The following is a 22,210-nucleotide window of genomic DNA, read 5'->3' on the forward strand; positions in this document are numbered from 1 at the left end:
GTCCACTCCTGGGAGACTCAGAAGCCTCTTTGCACAGTGGCTCCGTGTTCTGCAGGGACAGGAGTGTTTCCCACTGGGAGCCAAGTAAGCATGGTTCCTTTCTTGTCAATTCAGAACGTGAGCATGAAATTTTAGGGCAGAAAGGGACCAAAGATATAATCTAGCATAATATCGTTTTTCAGGTGAGGAAACTGAGGCTGAGAGTGATCATGGCTCTATAAAGTCTCTAAGTCCTGTTTCAGCAGTGGACCTATGGAAAAGTGTACAGGTAGTTGCCACAGTGCCCCAGGGCAATGGACGTAACATTCGACTTCTTGACAGGGTGCTGACAGAGAAAGTTCCACAAATTTATTTCCACTTCTTCTCAGTCAGGCTGAGACTAAAGAGCAGAGGTGGACCCCTGGGTAAAGACAGTGGCCTCTCTGGTGGGACACAGTTCTCCGAAAAAGGAACTGATGTTTTTTTTTTTGTTTTTTTTTTTAAATTTTTTTTTTTCAATGTTTATTTATTTTTGGGACAGAGAGAGACAGAGCATGAACGGGGGAGGGGCAGAGAGAGAGGGAGACACAGAATCGGAAACAGGCTCCAGGTTCTGAGCCATCAGCCCAGAGCCTGACGCGGGGCTCGAACTCACGGACCGCGAGATCGTGACCTGGTTGAAGTCGGACGCTTAACCGACTGCGCCACCCAGGCGCCCCGGAACTGATGTTTTTAAGAAATGATAGAAGTTAAATTCGTCACCACTCCCAAGAATTTAGTCTTAAGGACTTTGATCTTTCGATTATGGGCAGACTCTTATTTTAATCACTGAGTTTACTGAGTGTACGATTAGTTCCCAAATGGAAAACTGTAATCGCACTCTTGATAACCTCCACTGTTTAGCACTCTCACATTTGTTTCATTTGACATTTTTTTTTTTTTTTTTTTTTTTTCTAATTTTCTGTCTCTCTCTGCACTCGCCCTTTGGAGTAGGTGGGGTAATGTTACTACATTGGTGAAAAAATCTGAGGTTCAGTGTAGCTAGTAACAGGGGAGAACTGAGATTAGAAATAGGCCTCTTGATCTTCTTTCTAGGGTTTTCTCTTTATATCATCTGATCTCCAGGATTAACAAAAGAATCCTTGTTTTATTTACTTTCATTAACTTGGCAAAAGTAGATCTAGCTTTATGTAAGAACAGATAATTGCCATCTCCTGTGATTGAAAAGAGGTCAATCTTTCCCTGATGACAGGATTCTACCATCAATAACTCTTTCCTTTTATATTCAGCTTTCACAACCTTTTAAATCACAGAGGTACACCTGGGAGGAATATTTCCAATGTCTTTGTGTGAATGAATTTGCATGCTTTATTTATTTCTTAGTCAAGTCAAGCAAGGAAAGAAGGGGAGTATCATGACTTCCATTTCCAAAAAAAAAAAAAAACATAATTTTTTTGAGGGGGGAAAGGGGAAGAGAGAGAGGGAAAGAGAGAATCTTAAGGAGGCTCAACACTCTGCACAGAGCTCAACGTGGGACTTGAACCCACAACCCTAGGATCATGACCTGAGCCTATCTATATCAAGAGTCGGACTCTTAGCTGACTGAGCCACCCACGCACCCCCATAATTTTTGATACTCATAAATTGTTTGATTTACTACATTATAATTGTCTTGTATTTTTCTTTATCATTGAACATTCTATAATTGGAAGAACATTTTAATGGTCATATTGGTGATTTTCAGAACGACATCATTTGATCAATGTAACAAATCACTCATTATGTAATGTTTCTGTCATTATAAAGAGTTTTTCTTCAATTTTCATTCATGTCAAGAATTTTCTTGTTAATAGTTATGATCATCATGGCAACTCTCCTATGTATGAACGTAATGAGATTACAAAGCAGTGATGCTTGCACAATTTCATTTGGACCTCCTGACAGGCCTGTGGAAAGAACAGGGACGGGATCAATATCAGGATCTGGCAGCCAAAGAAACGGCCCGGAGTAAGCGCTTTGTCTACAACAAGGAAGTGGCAAGACCGATACTCAAAATTCCGATTTCAAGGTAGTTGCGCTTAAGGTTTTCTGCTTTACTTACTGAACTCTTTGCCTTTCTGATGAAGACCATAGTATTTACACAGCAAAATTCTCATGGAATGGCAAAACATGCTTCAATCTTGTCATTGAAAGAGCGTCAGAGTGACTCAAAATGGACTAGATGGCTCATAAAATTCAGTGAATGTGCTCAGTACCCCAGAGAGTGTACATCGTAAATAAATGTCATGGAAAGCAGATCCCATCTCTGAAACCTGAGGTTAAATGAGGGGAGTGGTCTTCCTCACCTATGATAGGTTTAAAATGATGCTACCATACAGCATTCTTCATTTGATGTACTCCAATACCATTGAAAAGCATAGAAGCAAACTGATTCTGATCATAGGTTAGCAGTGTTTTATTTTCATTTCACAAAGCACAATCTTTGGAAAGCCATCACCATTGATCATCTGGCACTTATATATTTTGTTATCTCTTGTAATCACTATGCTGACTTCAATAACAGGTAGTAATAGGATCATGTTACATGGTGGTTTAAAGCCTTCAATTTTTTTGATTGATGATTTTACTTATTGCTACTATTTTGAAATACTTATAACGGTTTATTATATTTTTTATCTTATCATTGACCACTCTTGCTATAGATAAGCTCTAAACCAAAAGCAGAAAGAAATACAGGCTGTATTTTCTGTATCATGTTTAGAAATGCCCAGTTCCCTTGTATTAATGTGTTATTCTCTAGGACTCAAATTTCATGCTACAAACATTTTTTTTACCATGTCCTGGACACAAACAATTTTATATTTTATCTATGTTATAAACCTTGCCTTTTTTTTCAAGAGTAGGGCCTCCAGGCATTTTTTCCATTATTTGTAATTTATTTGCATATTTGTTTGACTCATCGCATGCACGCACACACACACACACATATATAGAGATATATATATAGAGAGAGATATATATATAGTGGTGTCAGAACTACTAACTCATACCCCAGTGAGAAACAAATTTACCACCTAGAGTGCTGTGTTTGTATATAGTTCTTTTATCTTTAGCTTTATAGTGTTTAGTCAAGTCACTGTTTTGCAAACTTAGGTCAGCTCCTTTCTTACCCACTCCCTTCTGTGTACTTATATTATTCATACAATTAAATTCTTTTGTCACAGGCTGCATTCTATTTTAGATTCCTCTAATATCTTGGCTGATTTTTTAAAATTGACAAAGAGTAAAATTTACTCTTTGTGCAATACAGTTCCATGAAGGTTGACCAATGTATGGAGTCATGTATCCACTATGACTGTTCCCTAAAGGGCAGTTCTATCATCTTCAAAATTTTCTTATGCTTCCCATTTGTAATTTACTTTTCCCTCATACTTCCTAAGCCACTAGAAGCCTTTGATGTTGTCCATCTTTACAGTTCTGCCTTTTCTAGAATGTCATATAAATGGAAACAGACCCTATGTAGCCTTTCATTTTGCAAATGCATTTAAGATTCTTCCATGTTGTTTCTTGAATCGATAGCTTATTTCGTTTCGATGCCGAGTAGTATTCTATTGTTTGGGTGTGACACAGTTGATTTATCCAGTCACCCATTTTAAAAGACATGTGAGTTGTTTCTGGTTTTGGGCGTTAATGAATAAAGCTATTGTAAATATTCACATGCAGATTTTTGCATGAGTATAAGTTTTCATTTTAGTAGGGTATATATCCAGTAGTAGCATTGCTAGGTCATATGATCGATGAATATTAACTTTATAAGAAACTTTGAAACAGTTTTCCCAACTGGAAGCCAACCAAAGTGACTGGGCCATTTCTCATTGTTGCTAGCAATATTTGAGAACACATGCTCCACTAGTTGGAAATATAAAATCATGCCCCTTATAAATGAAGGTGATATGAAGACTAAATGTGAAGAAGAATGTAAAAAATAGTAAATTGTGAAGGGCTACACAAAGAAGTGGTTATTATTCCAACTGGTCATTTTATCTTAATATCCGTATGGACTGGGGCCAGTTGGGGAAATGTCAACTGGTGGAGAGCCTGGTTTAACCAGAGTCAACCAGGGAGATAAAGATAAGCTCTTTAAACATCTGGCATGCCGTGTGTGAGAACCTCCTGCATCAGAATTTCCTGGAGCATCAGAGACAATGATCACACTATACATAAGAATAGAACTCTGACCTATAATTTGTAGCAACCAGTTTAATAAGCCAACCTACTGCGAAGAGTAACTAGTGCAGGAAGTCAGATTATTATCTGTATCTAACAGCCCAGGAAGCCAAAAAATAACCCCTATAACAATTGGCCCCAAGGTGTCAGGACTTGATTAATAACCGTAAGTGTCCTCATTTTTACCCCTGTTTCCAATTTAGGGTTAGTGGGAGAAAGCCAAATACGTACTTCTAACAAGTCACATGGAATGTCCCCCTTCTCCTTTGCCTGCCTGCAGCTTTCCCATGCCAACAGCCTTCAATCTGGTCATATCTGATTTCTCAGGTGTTGGGGCTGCTATAACAAAGGGTGGTTTAAGCAATAAGCATTTATTTCTCACAATCCTGGAGGCTGGGATCAAGGCTCTGACAGCTTGGTGTGTGGTGAGAGCCCGTTCATAGGCAGCCTTCTTGCTGTGTTTTCACATGGCAGAAGGGGTGAGAAAGCTTCTGGGGTCTCTTTTATAAGCACTCCATCCTCATGATCTAATTACCTCCCAAAGGACCTACCTCCTAGTATCATGACACTGGGAGTCGGGATTTCAACATTTGAATTTGGGAGGGAGACACAAAGATTCAGTCCATAGCACCTGAAGCCTTCGTTCCTATCCCCATGCCCCCCCCCCCCCCCCACTATAAAGGCTTTCTGCTTCGCTGCCTGTCTGCCACACGCAAGAGATGGGACTAACTCCCTTGCTAGAGCAAGCTTGGAATAAATAGCTTTTGCTTGCTCTCATTTGGTGTTCTTCCTTTATTTCCACAGGTGCTTTTTAAAAATTTATATTCCTAGGCCCTACTCCAGACCCACTGAATCAGAATTACTGAAGGAGAGGCCAAGATGTCTGCATTTTAAAGAAGCTCCCCAGGGTGATTCTTTTGCATACGAAATGTGAGAACTATTGCACCTAGTGCCCCCCCCACAGCGCTTCCTCCTCAATTTTGCCTTGTTTAATATTTTCATAAATATTTGAATGAAGATATGGGTGTGCTGATCAGATCTGTGATTGCCAGAAAGCTAGAAAAGTTAGTTAACGTGGTAGACATCAGAGCAAAATGAATTTTGACCTAAAAATCTGGAAATATGACTGAAATCGAAGAAGATTTCAAGTTATAGGAGCTCATGTGACACTGTTAAAATTTAGTGTTACATCTATGTATCTATGTAGTATGCATTTCTGTTTATATATGTTTATGCAGAGGTTGGGCAATGTTTGATTTGTGGGCCTGTATATGAAAATGACCCATACACTTGTACCCCAGTGTTTATAGCAGCACTCTCAACAATAGCCAAATTATGGAGAGAGCCTAAATGTCCATCAACTGATGAATGGATGAAGAAATTGTGGTTTATATACACAATGGAGTACTACGTGGCAATGAGAAAGAATGAAATATGGCCCTTTGTAGCAACATGGATGGAACTGGAGGGTGTTATGCTAAGTGAAATAAGCCATTCAGAGAAAGACAGATACCATATAGTTTCACTCTTATGTGGATCCTGAGAAACTTAACAGAAACCCATGGGGGAGGGGAAGGAAAAAGAAAAGAGGTTAGAGTGGGAGAGAGCCAAAGCATAAGAGACTCTTAAAAACTGAGAACAAACTGAGGGTTGATGGGGGGCGGGAGGGAGGGGAGGGTGGATGATGGGTATTGAGGAGGGCACCTTTTGGGATGAGCACTGGGTGTTGTATGGAAACCAATTTGACAATAAACTTCATATATGAAAAAAAAAATGACCCATAGAAGTGAGTTAGCAGAGCTTTTAAAATTTAGTATAATGAACAGATTTATAATTGCAAAATGTATTAAGAGGTAATAAATCCGTTGTATCCTGTGCTTGTTCAATGATCTGGAATATTATGCCTGGCTTGGGCTCCATATTTTAAGAAAAAAGTGAATAAGGAATCGTGTTCAACAAAATAGCTCAAATGACTGAGAGTATTTACTCACTTTTGAAAAGCATGTTACCTGAGGTTCCTACTTTTGTTATTTAGCCACAATTCAGACTTTGGCATTCATATCAACCGTCCATTCTTGTGTGGTATTTCTGTAAAATTTTTTGAAGAGATTTTACTTACATTCTATCCTGAAGAGAGTTTAAAATGAATTTTATACAATCGTGTAATTCTACAGGCGGGATGTGAATACATAAAAAAAATTTAATGTGCATTTTTAATGTGAAAAAATTCAGGATTTTATCAGATTGACAGCAGGAGACTTGAGTGATGCATCTGTTATAGTTCTGACACTTTTCTCTCAGCAGCCAAATGAGTCTTACAATAGAGGTTTTGAATTTCCCAACTTGCCTGCTTTCTAAGGTTAAAAAATATATATATGCAGCCTGCTATTTGGTTTTTATGTTATGTCATTCTGTCCTAAATTCATGCATTTATTCATTTTTGCGTTCATGCTTCTGTTCAATAAGTATCAAGCGCTTCCAATTGTAAGTGCTATGCAATGACTAGCAACCTATAGGAACTTCACTAAAGAGGATCCCATTGAATGAGGATGTCAAGACATTCAACCACATGACTGGCACATGATGCGGAGGGGGCTCTTCACGTGTATAGTTTCCTTGATCTGTCCTGAGTCTGACCCTGTACGTCCAATGTAACAGTCCTGCCACATATGGCTGTTGAACACTTGCAAAGTGTCTAGTTCAGACTGAGATGAGCTGTAAGCACCGGATTTTGAGGACTTGGTACCAAAAATATATATGTAAATTATTTCATTGATGTTTTATATTGACTGCATGTTGAAATTATGATACTTTCGATACACTGGGTTAAAGTAAAACATAAAATTACTTTCTCTTGTTTTTCTTTACCTCTTAAAATCTACAAATTACAAATATACCTCTTCGTACGTTATTTTTAGTGCTTCTCTTTTTAAGGCAGCGTTAATGATCAGGAGCCCAGGCTTGGGGGTTTAGTAGATTCGTGTTTACATCCCAGTTCCCCCATTTGCCAGGGCAGTAGTGAGACTGAATTGGCAAGATGGTAACAATAACAATAAAGGTAAGGATCGTTAATGCTTAAGGCAGCATTTACTAAATGCCAGACCCAACTAAATGCTTTCCATACATTAATTTGTTTGGTTCTTACAGGATCCTGCAGGTAATTACTATTATTATTTCCTTTTTACAGGTGAGGAAACTGAATCACACAGGGATTATGTTAAAACATGTTAAAGCGCTTAGAACAGAAGCTGATAATTACTTTTACTGTAATAGTTCTGTTATGTTGCTGTTCCTGGGTGAGCAGGATGTTGAGAATAGTGCGTGAGGTGACACTCCCTGGCATGGGGGGAAGTAACATCAGTTCCTAGGCTGACAACGTGTGTGGATAGAGTAGGTTGGATTAAGAATTTGCAGCAGTAAATGTCATAATTAACAAACACGACAACAGTGATTTCCACAGGGGATGATTTTGCCTGGTATATTTGACCGTATGTGGAGACATGTCTGTTGTCCAAACTGAGGGGGTACTGCTGGAGCCTAGTGGGTAGAGGTCAGGGTGGCTGCTAAACTTCCTGTGATGCACAGGGTATTACCCCACAGGCGAGCGTGATCTGGCCTCAAATGTCAGTAGTGTTGAGGTTGAGAAACCCAGCCCAACAAGGGTGAGAAAAAGAAAGGATGGCAGAAGGGATAGAAAGATGGAAGAAAAGAAGGGAAGGGAAGGAGGGATGGAGAGAGGAAGGGAGGAAGGAATGAGAGAAGAGGGGGAGGGGTGTCTGGGCAGCTCAGTTGGTTAAGCATCCGACTTTGGCTTAGGTCATAATCTTATGGTTCCTGGGTTCGAGCCCTGTGTCAGGTTCTGTGCTGATAGCTCAGAGCCCGGAGCCTGCTTAAGATTCTGTCTCTGTCTTTCTCCGCCCCTCCTCTGCTCACACTCTGTCTCTCTCTCTCTCAAAAATAGAAATAAAAATTTTAAAAAAATTTTAAAAAGAAAGAAAGAAGGGAGGGAGATAAGAAAAAGTATACATTCATTTTTTTTTTCCAGTTTTGATCATGCCTTTCTTGGAAAGATGACAACAGAGGAGTATTAAGATTCTCATGAATATGACTGCAACAAAAGTTTAAGTACAGATTTATTATTTCAGCATCATCCTTAGCAAAGTTAGAGTAGGGCCAGTGAAACAAGATCCATCTCCAGTGACTTTTTCATTCCCTGTGGAGCGATAAGGCCATTTATTCCTGGCCAGTGACAGATCAGTTCATCTGATCTTGTGGTCTACTGTTTCTGTTTCCTAAGTGTTAAGCAGTACATCCTCAACCAACCCTCTCTCTCATCTCAAAAGCCTGTTTTTCTGATATAATTTTGAAGATTTCTTCAATGCAAGAGGATTACCTTTCTTTGGTTTAGATGATATTTATTTTTTTATTATTTACAAAAATTGGTAATGTTTATTTTTGAGAGAGAGAGAGAGAGAGAGAGAGAGAACGCCAGAGCACAAGCAGGGGAGGGGCAAAGAGAGGGAGACACAGAATCCAAAGCAGGCTCCAGGCTCTGAGCTGTGGGCCCAGAGCCTGACAACCCAGGGCTCCAACTCCCTGAGTTGAAGTCAGACGCTTAACCAAATGAGCTACTGAGGTGCCCCTGGATGAGATTTTAGAAGTAAACTGTGGACTGGAAAGAGAGTGATCTAGGGTTTTGGTTGTGAATCATTAATTTATCCCTATTTAGTGAATTTTGCATAGTAATTTCAAGAGGTGACTGTTTCCTGGGGCTGGAGGGCCATTTCCCTCTGAAGACAGATGCTTGAAAGCAAAAATAATCCTGAAACAATTTCTCAAAGAAATCCCTGATCAGACTGTTTTGGCTCTGAGGGAGTGCTTAAGAACTTTATAAAATGTGAAAACTTAAACACTAGGGAGAATGCATTGTTTATAGTGTTTAAAATTACATACTCTGTAATCTTTTTAGCAATAAAACTCTTTCCATCAATGGTAATTTATGAGTGCTATTTCAAGAAGAGATCATTATATTGGTTTTTCTCTATATATGCAACTCTAATGGAAAATAAGAATCAATTGTATTAAAACATATGGATTTTCTATTGGCTGATTTTTCAGGTGTCACAGACTTCATGTCTATAAATTTGTAGCTCTATACAAAACTGAAAATAAGAAATATAAACTTCCATCCTGTTTTACTGGGATGCTTTCCAAATATCAAGCACTGGTGTGTAATATATTTAAAGGCCAGTCACGAGGCAGAGAACAGGAATGATGTCCACCAGAGATGGTGGGATTTTCATGGAAAAACTTTGCAGTGGCACCGCAGGGTAAACACGGTGAGCAAACACATTATGAGTCATTTATACTCTGGAATAACAAGCCGTCTTTACAAAAGGATGAGATTGCTCCCTATGCCCTGACACAAGTAAAATTGTGGAGACATTGTTAAACTGAAAACCACAAGTTGCAGAGCAACTTGTAAAGATGATTTATTCATGAAAAAGAAAACCCCAAAGATACATATGTATAAGTACACACATATGTATGCAAATGTATACAATAGGAATTGAACAAAAGGCTGAACACAAAGCCTGGCCACTGGACAGGGAGAGAACTTGGAATTGTGGGCATGTAGAACAGCGACGCTCTGGATTTATTCCTGAGGTATCTGTTTTTATTTGAATTTTTTATATAAGCATCAAATCATACATTATTGACATTAAAGAGTGAAAATGTTATTAATAGCAATGAAAACATCTCCCTTATGTTTTCTTCATCTCCCATGTCTGGTTTGAGTTTAGGAAGGCAGACACACACACACACACACACACACACACACACACACCTCTTTTGTAGGTCTAGCAGTTATAGCTCTCCGGGAAATCTTCATTTGCTCCTTGGAAACTTTGAATGCAGAGTTGTTTGGGGTTGTGGACTAGTGGGGAAGGAGCTCTGCTCCGCATAGGGAACGTATTTAAAAGAAACGTTTTTGTTTTTGCTTTTGTTTCTGCATGAGTGTGAGGATGGAAAGTGTGTGAACTATCTGGGAATTTGACGCAACTGCAGCCAGTTTTGAGGAGAAATGAGACTAAAAGCGTTGCAGTGCTGTGGTTGACCCTGTCTTTTCTTTAGTCCTGTGTGGCCTGGCTTCACCACTTGCCCTCAGAGGACCTTGGGACTACGGTCTTGACTGGGGCTCTGGTGCTCCAAAAAGCCTTGTCTGAGGACTCCTGAAGTGGTAACATTTTGTTTCTGAACCTGACGAATAAAAGACCATGGAGAGTACTCAGTAATAAGACAGGGTTTCTTCGGATGACTTTTGAGTCAGTCGTCTGCAAAAGAGGACTATATTCTTGCTAGGTCGATAAGTTACAGTTCTTAGAAACTTAGCTCTTTATATATTTATGTCTGTCATAAATTTATGGCTTTTAAGCTTAGCCTTGGTAACAGCGCACAAGATTCTCTGCACTGGTCAGGTTACCCTCCTCCCCTCCCTGTGTGTACAGAGAAGGAAAGAACCCTGCTGTGGTTTCCTAAATCCTCTGTGCGAGATGGATAAAGTGGTGTTAGTGGAACAGCACTGGAGGAGGAGCTAAAACCTGGGTTCCTGCTTTAGCTATATGACCCTGGATAGATTCCCTAACCTCTCTGAGTCTCAATTTCCTCATCTCTAAGGCGGGCTTAATAATTCCTCTGAGTATCTCACAGGGCATTGGGGAAATAAATGAGATCTGTGTGGACACATTTTATAAGGCGCAGCTCCTGTCGTAGATCTCAGTATCTGAATTTAACAGACTGTTTTGTAATTATCTCTTTTGAATTGCATCTCCCACTGAATTTTTAAGCTCCTTCGGCTGATATAGTATCTTTGCATCCTTAGTCAGACACATAGTAGTAGTTTAAAAAATGTTTCCTGCAAGATTGCCAATTATTGAAATATAACATAATGGAGCCTCAAAGTTGTTAAGGAGTATAAAACTCCAATGAAACCATTTTGGAGTAGGACCATTTAATTTTCTCCACGAAGGGAGTACAAGAGCACTAATATTCTTTCCTACAGGATTTCTTACTTCCTAGGAGGACTTGGCGTAATTTGATTTGATTGTGGTGAAAGAGGAGTATAACATTATTACCTTCGTTTCTTTGTATTTATTTATCTCAGTTGGCTATAGCACTTTCCAATCTTTTTCCTATCGTGGCGTACATAGAAAATGACCATGTTTGTATGGCACACAGAATACTCAGGTGAGGTTTGATATAGTGCCCGAGGATGTGGACTCCGTCTGCCCTGCACTGCTCCCAGCCATTCTGAAGGCTAAAAAAGAACCAGAGACCATATTTTGTCACTTGCCATCATGGACGACAAAGCAGTTAAGAAACTCCAGGTGAGAGCATGTACTGAATTGCATAGCGTCCCCTCAAATTCACATCCACCCAGAGCTTCAGAACTTGGAAACAAAGTCTTTGCAGATTTGATTAGTTAATACACAGGGAGAACATCTACATGATGGCAGAGGCTATCAGAAATTTGAGCGATGTTTGATCTGCAAACCAGGGAACCCTAAGTATTTCTGGAAGCCACAAGAAACTAAGAGAGACACATGAAACGGATTCACCCTCACAGTCTCCAGAAGGAATCAAATTTGCCAATAACTTGATTTTGTACTCCTGGCCTTCAGAAATGTGAGAGAAAAAAAATCTGTTGTTTTAAGCCACTTAGTTCGTGGTATTTTGTCAGCCCTAAGAAACTAATATAGAGCATAATAGAAAATAATCCAAGATCACGGATATTTTTGGAAATGCAACACCAAGATTGCCAATGTCTGCCTGGCCATGCGGTAATAACATGGAAGCAGCCATGGTACCCTCTCATTACAATAATTTATAAAATACATTTCATCTGACACACAATAGGATCCACTGTATAAACACAGTGGCGTTGTGAAAATTAGGCAATCGTTTCTCAAAGTCTGGTTTTCAAAATAGCAGCATCAGTAGCATCTGGGAACAAGTTTAAAAAGGCAGATTCTTGGCCCCTGCTAGACCTACTGATTCAGAAACCAAAGGTAGGACCCAGCAGTCTGTGGTTTAAAAACCTCTCCAGGGGATTCCAAGTTTTGACCCCGTCAGGAGACTGGCATACCTGTTGCAATGGGAGAGAGAGATTGAACTCCATTGTGCTGACACAAAAGATGGGAGCACCTTTAAGTGCTGGGGTGAGCTGGTAGAAAAGTATTCCAGGATATGAGGGGGAGGTTGGTCAATGTGACCAGACCATCTGTATCTGCTGTTAGGTGCTTAGTGGAAATTCGGCTCTATCTCCCCTCAGAGACTGGGATAAAAGGGTACTGCCTTACTTGATGATTATGTTTCAAAAGGATGGTTTCCAGGTTCTTGACAAATACATTCTTGGGATGTGAAACTGGCAAGAGGCTTGGAGGAAATTGTTTATATCTCAGAAAGGCAGAGTAAGAATTCATAATTTCAAATTTTCTAAAGTAAATGATCTAAGTGAGGGGAAGTCTTCAAATCAGGAAGGAACCTGCCTAAGCTGAGGGGAAATTAAGGTGGTCTTGGTCAGTTTCCTTCTGCATTTTCTTCCCGCACATGAGCCTTAAAATCAACTTGTCAAGATGCAAAACACTCCGTTGGAGTTTTTGTTAAAATTCTTGACTTTGTAAACTTAATTTAGGAAGTACTGAATTTTTTTTCATCAGGGAAATGGTCTTTCCATTTTTTCTAGTCTCCTTTCATATTCATATTGTTCAGTAAATTTTTGATGATGTATTTCATTTTTGTCCTATACAATTCCAATAGGCTTTATTCCTAGATACTGAATATTTGCAGCATAGTATTTTTTTATTTTATTAAAAAATTTTTAATGGCATAATATTTTTTAATTATATTTTTCTCAAAGGTCATGCTGGAATATTAGAAAATTATTTATTTTGTTGTTGTTGCTTTTCTTGGGTTCTTACTAGTTTTGAATATTTTCATTAATTACCTTAAATTTTCTAGGGAAATGATCATACCCTAAAATAAAGGCATAGGGACATTCCATTTGACTGTTATGCCCTTTATTTTATAGATGAAACAGAAGAAATACAGAGATTCAACTTGATTTCTAGTAAGTGATAGATCTGAGATTTTAAGTATTCTCTAATTCCGAGTGTTTGCTTATGCTATACTGACACTCAACTGTTCTTGAGGCTTTATTTTTTCAGATACATTTGTTAGTTCTTTAAGTTTTTACATCATTGTGTATGTTAGATTCAGTATATGTAGGTGACTCTTTGAAAAAGTAACACGATGAAGTGTATGTATCTTGTCAGTGAATCCTGATAATTGATTAGAAGCAACAACAGACAAGGATGTAGTTGTTTCACTCAAATAGCCTCATGGTTTGTTGGGCATATTGTTAAGTATTTGATGATTGAGTAATACATTGCCTCTCTCCAACCCCGACAGTCTACTTCCAGACTTTCAAAAATTTGTGGAAAGATGCAGTTACATAACTATAAATGCACATGAAACTAATAGATTGTTTACAAATATTAAGGCCTTTACAATATTGTTATGGGAGGATTGAACAGAAACCTTCAGCTTGCCTTCAAGTTTCTTTAATATTTTAGGGGGACTGGTTGACCACTATGCTGCAACTATGCTGTTACACGCTAAATATCATGGAAACATACACGTGCACTGGATTTTCCTTTTCCCTTTGTTGCTTTGTTTCTAAAGTGCTGAGTTCTGCTAAAAGTTTTGGATTGAAATCAAATTCTGGAAAGCTTTGGCAATGTTGCTGAAACGATATCCCAGTATATTATCCTTTAATGAAACAAGTATAGAGAGCTGATTGATTTATGGAGCAATTTTTTGCATCATTACCTGTCTCGATTGTATACAAATGGTTTTTTATTTTCACTGTTTTGAAAGAACCATTTAATTTTAATATGCATATTTTGAAATCTGATATCTTAGTTAGCAACAGGATCCTGCAAAAGTTTCTATGCCCAATTCTTCTGAAACTCAAGAAGATGTTTATTAATTTTCAGATACTTTAATTGTATTGTCTGAATATGACATTTAACTAAAATGTACTTCTCTTGCCTGACTGCCTCCTCCTAAGAACAAAGCTGAGTATTCTATTTCTCAGTCTAATTTAAACTGATGTGACCATAATCATTTTTTTGAAAGCATGTGTTCAAAAATTCTTCCAGGCTCACAAAAATTTGCCCATCATAGTGATGTTTTGTACTGCATTTTAGAGTTTAATTTTTAAACTAGAGTGTAATTTCAAATGAGTGTTTTTCCTGTAAGAACTACCTTTTTAACTAGCCTGTTCCTTAACTTCCTGCCATGGTTGGAATTTTTAACACTGACCATGTGGCTTTGATGAGGCTCTAAAATATAATAGTGCAATTTGGAAAAGACAAGGTAGTTATCTTCTTGGCATCTGCTGAGTAGCCCTTGTCTCTGACTACTCATTGAATAAACACTACAACTAATAGAAACTTTAAGCATTCAATATACATATTGGGTTTTGGTCTTATTTACCTTCGTATATTAGATGAACCTAGAAAAGAGAAAACTGAAATCTGTGTTAACACAGCTCTCGGCCGCTCAGTCGGTTAAGCCTCTGACTCTTGGTTTTGGCTCAGATCTTGATCTGAACGGTTCCTGAGTTCAAGCCCAACGTTGGGCTCTATGCTGACAGCATGAGCTTGTTTGGGATCCTCTCTCTTTCTCTCCCTCTGCCTCTCCTCCACTCACTCTCTATCTCAAAATAAATAAACATTAATTAAAAAAATATATATATAGCTCTCAGGAACTGTTTTGGTTGATTTCTCAGTCAAAATCGGTTCAATGAAGGCACAAAGTCAAACCGATAATTTGTCATCAAGCAAGCCTTACAAGAGCAATCCTGATACTCAATTTTTTCCTTTATATCTGGTTGGACTTCAGGTATAGTCTTGGTATAACCTTATATTTGTACTGAAGACAATTAGACTTTCTTTCTATACTATGAATGCATCTGAGGAGTTTGTGCAAGACAGTATACCATGCATATTACATATCTGTGATTTAATTGAACCCTCACAACAGTCCTATAAGTCATGTATTATTACCACTTCATTGATAAGAAAACAAGTTCAATAAAGTTGACAGCCTTGCCTAGTATCACATGCGTGGTAAATGACAGAGCTGTGATTAGACCCTAACTTTGACTCCAAAGCTGTGCACTCTTTTCCTATGAAGATCAGAACCTCGACCACTTGTTTCTACTCTGCCACTAAACATCCAGGAGGCGACTTTCTTACTTTTTCTAAATATAAAATTAAATTAATAAGTCTGTGAGTGATTTAAAAGAAAAACATGCTTATATCGAGGTCTGTCACATAGAGATATTGCTTGGCATCATTCGGAAATCTTGTCAGAACGTTCTCAGTTCTAGTGTCTGAGTCATTGCCAAGAGTAAAAACGTAAGTTTCAGGTTTCATCTCCATGGGTATTACAATACAGTCTCGTGATCAAATTACTGAAGAATGGCAAAGTAGACACTTCATTTCATATGATACAGAAGAAGTCACATTCCTAAAGGGTCAGCAGTGCCATTTCTTACATGCAATAGCTTCTGAAGATTCCCTAACATTTTGCATTCAACTGCTATTTCCTGAAAACATGCAATTTCTTGTGTATGTTAAGTGAATGAATGTCCTTTAAAAATCTTCTCCCATGAACTATTCCATCAGATTTTACCTTAAAGGCTGGCAACTTTCCTCTCAACCAGAATATACTTCGAGAACTTTTGAGAACAGATAACTCAGACTGCAGAAGCAGATAAGACAATCTGTGCAACTGTCTCTTGGGAAGATAATTTTACTGCCTAGTAACCATCTGGATTGCATCATTGGTGAGCTAAATGGACATCAATACACTTTTCTGAACTCTCACACATGTTTTGCAAAGAAACAGACATCACAAATGTTGCAGGCTGATTATTTTGCATCATTTCAAAGTCATTGCATCTTTCTACAATCTAGATACACAGCATCATGAGTCACTAATATACTCGCTAGTCATTGAACTCTGTTTCCCATACATGTGCATGATTTTTGTAGCCATCAGTGTTTCAGGTATTTTATTCCTTCATTGGTTACATTTGTGAGTTATCACTAACAATTAACATTTTATTTACTTTCTTTGCTTTTTTATAATGATTTACCAAAGGTCCACTCCCAGAGACATGCATGTATTTGTTAGTTGAGTTTTAGATTCATATTCAATTGTGGGACAGTAGGGGGTATGCTTGTGTGTGCAGAGGGCTATGGATATGTTGGATTAAGATCATGTGCTGGGCTTCATTTTTTTATTTTTATTTTTTTAAGTTCATTTATTTATTTTTAAGACAGACAACACACAGGAGGAGCAGGAGAGAGGGACATAGAGGGAGCGAGAGAGAGAGAGAGAGAGAGAGAGAGAGAATCCCAAGCAGGCTCTGCACTGTCCCCACAGAGCCTGACACAGGGCTCCAACCCACAAACTGCAAGATTGTGACCCGAGCCTAAGTCCTACGCTTAACCGACTGAGCCACCCAGGCACCCCAAGGTCATGTGCTATACTTTGGTTGACATTTTACTTATTCTCTTATTTTCTTCACCATATTTTATAGCATAATCTCAGGACATATTCTAATTTCTCCCAATACAGGAAGAAAACTTGACCAAACAAGCTCTTTTTTGCTAAGACTGGAAGAAGTTTATTAGAAGAGACGGATTGACTATTTAAGTTTCTGTTTCTATGAAAGCAACTATTTAATTGGACAGTTACCTTTTCCCCTTAGCAAACACTTTCTGGTCATCTCTACTTTTTAATAAGGTTCTGCAATATTATGACAGTCATTGAACTACAGGACACTATTTTACTGAAGCATTTTATGTGATAATGCCACCTTCTTAAAATGAGGCTTACAAAAACATTTGTTTAATCTTTACCAATCTAACACATGTATTATGAGAGGAAAATGCTGTGTGAAAGAGTTACAACACTCCATTGCTATTTTACGCCTTTGTTCGTTGTTAACTGCTAAAAGGAGAAAAAACCCTGTCCTTTATCCATAAGAGAAAAGATGATATAGTGCCATCAGTCTCCAATATAAGATTACAAGTGAGGCATTACTTGTATTTTGAATCCTTAAAAACATTTTCTGGAGAGAAGTAAAAACATTTTCTGAAGAGAAGTTAAAGATAGAATTTGCTTTGAACATCTGTGTAATATAGGTTATGAAAGTAAAAGAAATCCAACTATTTGTATACATGGGTCTTTTATTCGGAAATATGCTATGTAATCACTGTACTAAAAGACTAATAGACGGTCAAGGTAAATATAACAGTGGGAACAGAGGTTAAGAACCCAGTGGGCCCTAAATCTAGGTCACTGTAGTTCTAGAAAGCAGCTCTTCTCTGGATGTTTTTCTCCACTCCATTAGAAATATTTATAACTTTACTTTTAAATATTGTTTATTTTGATTTCTGCTAACACACTTGGGAAAGAGGCAGAAGACAGTCTGTCTGAAGATGATGAAATCATATCTTTTCATGCAATATGTTTTTAACATAAGAAGTCAAAAACAAACAAACAGGCATTTTTTTTCTTTAAACTGAGAGTGCTGGAGATTCTTTTCAAACATGATTTCAACAATAAGCAAGGGCTATCTCAGTCTTTTAAAGATGATAAAATTGGTATCGTGAAAAAGTGTGCTGGCATTTTCTACTTACTACATGTGAAGAAAACACTAAATACCCTGTCACTATCCAAATCCTCACTGGCTGCTATTTAAAATAAGCAATAGACAGACACATAGACCAATGGAATAGAATAGAAACCCCAGAATTAGACCCACAAACGTATGGCCAACTCATCTTTGACAAAGCAGGAAAGAACATCCAATGGAAAAAAGACAGTCTCTTTAACAAATGGTGCTGGGAGAACTGGACAGCAACATGCAGAAGGTTGAAACTAGACCACTTTCTCACACCATTCACAAAAATAAATTCACAATGGATAAAGGACCTGAATGTGAGACAGGAAACCATCAAAACCTTAGAGGAGAAAGCAGGAAAAGACCTCTCTGACCTCAGCCGTAGCAATCTCTTACTCGACACATCCCCAAAGGCAAGGGAATTAAAAGCAAAAGTGAATTACTGGGACCTTATGAAGATAAAAAGCTTCTGCACAGCAAAGGAAACAACCAACAAAACTAAAAGGCAACCAACGGAATGGGAAAAGATATTTGCAAATGACATATCGGACAAAGGGCTAGTATCCAAAATCTATAAAGAGCTCACCAAACTCCACACCCGAAAAGCAAATAACCCAGTGAAGAAATGGGCAGAAAACATGAATAGACACTTCTCTAAAGAAGACATCCGGATGGCCAACAGGCACATGAAAAGATGTTCAGCGTCGCTCCTTATCAGGGAAATACAAATCAAAACCACACTCAGATATCACCTCACGCCAGTCAGAGTGGCCCAAATGAACAAATCAGGAGACTATAGATGCTGGAGAGGATGTGGAGAAACGGGAACCCTCTTGCACTGTTGGTGGGAATGCAAATTGGTGCAGCCGCTCTGGAAAGCAGTGTGGAGGTTCCTCAGAAAATTAAAAATAGACCTACCCTATGACCCAGCAATAGCACTGCTAGGAATTTATCCAAGGGACACAGGAGTACTGATGCATAGGGGCACTTGTACCCCAATGTTCATAGCAGCACTCTCAACAATAGCCAAAGTATGGAAAGAGCCTAAATGTCCATCAACTGATGAATGGATAAAGAAATTGTGGTTTATATACACAATGGAGTACTACGTGGCAATGAGAAAAAATGAAATATGGCCTTTTGTAGCAACGTGGATGGAACTGGAGAGTGTGATGCTAAGTGAAATAAGCCATACAGAGAAAGACAGATACCATATTGTTTCGCTCTTATGTGGATCCTGAGAAACTTAAGAGAAACCCATGGGGGAGGGGAACAAAAAAAAAAAAAAAGAGGTCAGAGTGGGAGAGAGCCAAAGCATAAGAGACTGTTGAGAACTGAGAACAAACTAAGGGTTGATGGGGGGTGGGAGGGAGGAGAGGGTGGGTGATGGGTACTGAGGAGGGCACCTTTTGGGATGAGCACTGGGTGTTGTATGGAAACCAATTTGACAATAAATTTCATATATAAATTAAAAAAAAAAATAAGCAATAGACAAAGAATTGCCATTCTCATGGTGCGTGTGCTGGAGAACATCCAAGAACAGTCACTGACTGTTCATGATGACACTTGTTACAAAATTGGCTGTTTCATACCTGGGGACAACTTTTATTTCAACATTACCTTTCACTGAATAATGTCCCTGAGAGGGTGCTGGCAATAATTAAAGCAGGTTTCCCCATCGTACCCATGTTTCAGTGTATGTGAGAATTGTACCTCGTAGGTCTTGCTGTGCCATATGGATTTGCCATAGGGAAAGCAAAGAAATGGTATGGACACTTGGGAGCCTCTTAAGAGTGGAACAGTGGAAGGTATAGATGCTGTGTAAACATAGCAGAGTCAGGAGATACTCTTAGTTTAACAGTTAAATGCATAGCTTTGAAAATAAGCAGCCTGACCTAAATAAGCAGGTAGACCCAAAATATGGTCTACCATATTTTAATATGTGAACTTGACCAAGTTAATTACTCTCTCATAGTCTCAGTTTCTTCACCTGTGAAATGACCTTATAATAGTTACCTGTCTCATAGGAATGTGATCAATATAAAGAGGTTGTTTATGTGAATCACTTATACAGGGAGGACTCTCAGTGCTGCTATCATCATCATCATTATCATTGAGACATCTAGAAGTTTATTTTGTTTTGGTTTTAGTTTATTTTTTTTTATTTTTTTTTTATTTGAAAGAGAGAGAGAAGGAGCAGGGGAGAGGAGCAGAAGGAGAGAGAGAAATAGTCTGAAGCAGGCTGCAGACTCAGCACGGAGTCCTATGCAGGAGTCCATCCCAGGAGTCCATCCCAGGACCCTGGGATCATAACCTAGCTGAAATTAAGAGTTGAGCACTTAACCTTTATTGACTGAGTGCCACCCAGGCACCTCTAGAAGTTTATTTTGAATTCTAGATTCAACAAGGGTAAATGCCATTTATGTAACCTCAGTTCATAGACTACCAGAAACAGATTGTATTTTAGGTTCTTGATTTTAATAAATATACCTACCTGTCAGATGTATACTCATTCTTGACTTCTATCATAGTGTACTCTAGCTGGTCTGTTGTTTTTTAAGAGGTTTTTTTTTTTTTTTTTTAAGTTTATTTATTTTGAGAGAGACAGAGCGAGAGAGCAGAGCACGAATGGGGGAGGGGCAGAGAGAGCCCAAACAGGCTCCATGCTGTCAGCACAGAGCCTGATGTGGGGTTCCATCTCATGAATTGAGAGTTCGTGACCTGTGTCAAGATCAAGAGTCAGTCAGATGCTTAACTGACTGAGCCATCCAGGCGCCCCATGGTCTGTTGTTTTTGATAAGGAATTTTAGAAAACAACAAAAGGGATACATTGATTCAAACCAAATGAAGATAAGTAGAAAACATTTACATAATTCATGAGTTGTATTTTATGTATTAATACAACCAAATGTATATATTGGACTTGTGCATATATCTTTTTTTTTTTTTTGAAACAAAATGATTGAAACCTGAAGGTGACTCTTTTGGTGGTTTTTTAGAGACTTTTAGGCTAAGTAGGAAGATTTGGGAATAGGCAGAACTCTTGGCACCTCTCACATAATGCCACTTTATTACTCACCTCTTTACTTATGCCTAAAATATTAGTTGAAAATACAGCAGAGGTGAGATAGGGGTGCAGAGTTTCTAATTCCTTCCTCATTTTTGAAGCTCAGTATGTTTCATGTTTTACAGCTTTAGACATTGATATCTATAAATCATGCTTAAAAGTTCTCCTTCTTATAAGAAAATCATGAAATAAGGATGGAATAATGATCATAACTGAAAGAGAAGTTTGACAGTATCTCTCAGCAAAAACATCCTCAACTTTTGTATCTTCAACTTGTTTGCTGTTGATCAATTGTGTAAGTTGGTTTTTTTTTTCTTAAATTAGGAAAAATGACTTGAACTTTCATATTGTTTTTGATATTTAGTCATTTGCCTTATATTCTCTTTATTCCAGTAAAATATATTTTAATTCCAGAATCATATTTCACTTAATTGTCTCTCCTCTCTAGAAATACCCTGTAAAATAATCTTTTTATTATTTATTTATTATTTACTTATTATATGGAGGTATAAAAATTTAAATTATTTATTTTAAATAATTATAAATATAAATAATTTAATAATTATTAAATAAATATAAATAATTATAAATATAACTCTTTATTATTTATTATTACTTATTTGTTATATGGAGGTATAAAAATTTATGGGATAAAAGGTCTAAAATAGATCTCATGTCAACATGGCAGACTGAGCTGGGAAAACTCCCTTTTTCACTTCAGCCATATATTAGGTTGATCATTAGACTACAATAATATAGAAGTAGTTTAGGATGAGAGATCAGAGTTGAAGTATTCTAAGGCCCTTCAATTATTCAGGAAGAGAATAGAGATATTGATTAACGTTAAATCTTTTTAAGTATCCATGTTAAAAATTTAAAGTTAGCTACTTAAAGAATAAAAATAGAGTGCATAATTTCTAAATAAAGGTGCCTTGGAACACTTAAAAAAGCCCCAGCAAACTCAATCCAACAGATCGTAGAAAAGATGAAAATATAAGCAAAAATGGTAAATAAAAGACAAAAAATTAATGATGGTAAAAGTAAAATTATTCAGAAATTAGATTACATAAGAGAGAAAATTAAATTATGCAATGCACAGGAGATATCCATAAAGGAATATAATTCAGAAATGTTAAGAATATGGAAATTAAAAAAAATTTGCTGAGAAATAC

The 22,210-nt window shown here is 37.8% G+C and overlaps 1 protein-coding gene across 5 annotated transcripts in view; it reads left to right on the top strand.

Annotated features, from left to right (window-relative positions):
- LOC147572004 (uncharacterized) overlaps positions 1 to 3,701 on the top strand; it is a 218,898-nt gene extending 215,197 nt beyond the window's left edge. For 3 of the 5 annotated variants that reach the window (XM_086695527.1, XM_086695530.1, XM_086695532.1), the window contains one exon: positions 1,924 to 3,701. The gene's annotated coding sequence lies outside the window, so the exon portion shown is untranslated. Of the gene's footprint in view, positions 1 to 1,832 lie in introns of all 5 variants that reach the window. The other 2 variants (XM_086695528.1, XM_086695531.1) reach the window with 1 other exon arrangement.
- Positions 3,702 to 22,210: the final 18,509 nt, after the last annotated feature.

Source organism: Puma concolor, chromosome F2 (assembly GCF_028749965.1).
Source record: "Puma concolor isolate L17-30 chromosome F2, mPumCon1.1.hap2, whole genome shotgun sequence".
Classification (NCBI taxonomy): domain Eukaryota; kingdom Metazoa; phylum Chordata; class Mammalia; order Carnivora; family Felidae; genus Puma; species Puma concolor.